A 1,576-nucleotide genomic window follows, 5' to 3' on the forward strand; every position below is an offset into this window, starting at 1 on the left:
TGACCTGAGCAATGGCAGGATCTGGGTAGGTGGAGTGGACACTGCAGGAGGAGGGACCTATGAGAACAGAGGTACTGAGGTGAGAACGAGCAGGATGTACTCTGGAGCTAGCGAGCACGCCAGGCCCTGAGGCTGGAACTAGACCTTAGAGGTCCTGGAATGCCAAGCTCCCTCTGACCTGACTGGCTGGCCTCTTATAATATACAGGTAAGGGGGAAACAGTGGCTTCCTTGCCCAACAACCTTCTGTGGCTCCTCATGGCCCACCCAGGGAGACCCAAAAGCTTGGCCAGGTATTCAAGGCCCCTGTATGCCCACTGCCCCCTTCTAGGACCCCTCTGCTCCCCCAAGTGGGCGTGCCCACCCACTGCAAATAAACCACACCCTTTTCCACCTCCAAACCTTTGCTCTGGCTGCTTCCTTGTCCTAAAACACATTCCCCTTTTGGTATTTCCACCCATCGCCTGATGGTTACTTAAAGGTCTTGGCCTCCAGGAAGGCTTCAGTGGAATGGGCCTTCTACTTTTGAATGCCCAGAGCTCTTTATTTAGGTTTTTATTTTACATGCCCCTTAGCCCAGCCAGCCTGATGGGGGCAAGGTGCCAGTAGTGTGCCTGGGCTTTGGAGCAAGGCAGATCTGGGTTCAGATTTTCCCTCTGCCACTCTCTAGCTGTATCACCTTCAGCACACCCTTGACCCTCTTCTTGATGATCATTCTGATCTATAAAGTATGAACAAGGCCACATATGAGGCTTAAATGTGGTGACACATACAGAGTTCCTGGCACATAGTAGGCCCTCATGCAGCTCTCATTATTTTTGTTTGAATTATATCCATCTCGTCCTCTATGAGCTCAGGCCAAGTGGGGACCACACCTGGTTTTCCCAGTGCCCCAGTGCCTGGCACATAGTAGGGAATTTGTAAGGGCTGATCTGTCAGTTTTCCTAGCTGAGCAGACCTATGCTCCTCACCCCGCCCTGCCTGGGTGAGGCTGGGGGTAAGGCCCTGAGGGCCCTACACCTGCTCCCTGAGCCTGACCTGGCAAGCTGCTGGGTGCCAGCATCCAGCATCAATAAATTACTGGCGAGTTCAGGTGACGGGACAGATCCAGTGTCAGGTTCCTTTGTGTCCTGCAGGAAGACTCAGGCCCTGGGATCCCCCTCCAGTTGCCTTCCCCAACAAGGGCTCCATCTGAATGGCAGAGTTGCTAACAGGGCACCTACTGTGTGCCAGGCTCTGTCTGGGCACTTTGCACTACGTTTGATTGACACAGCACAAAGATTCTGCAAAGCAGGTAGTACTTCCATTTTACAGATGAGGAAACTGAGGCTTGATGAAGTCTGTCTGGGCACTTTGCACTACGTTTGATTGACACAGCACAAAGATTCTGCAAAGCAGGTACTACTTCCATTTTACAGATGAGGAAACTGAGGCTTGATGAAGGGAGATGACTTGCTATAGACAAAATTAATATCAGAAAGAAAAGGCACTTTCCTCTCCAACTTAGCAGAAATCTTCCTGGATCTCCCTGCAGTTTATAGTTATAACACACGAACACACACACACACACACACACA

The sequence above is a fragment of the Galeopterus variegatus genome, unplaced genomic scaffold (assembly GCF_000696425.1).
Source record: "Galeopterus variegatus unplaced genomic scaffold, G_variegatus-3.0.2 Scaffold65, whole genome shotgun sequence".
NCBI classification, from domain to species: domain Eukaryota; kingdom Metazoa; phylum Chordata; class Mammalia; order Dermoptera; family Cynocephalidae; genus Galeopterus; species Galeopterus variegatus.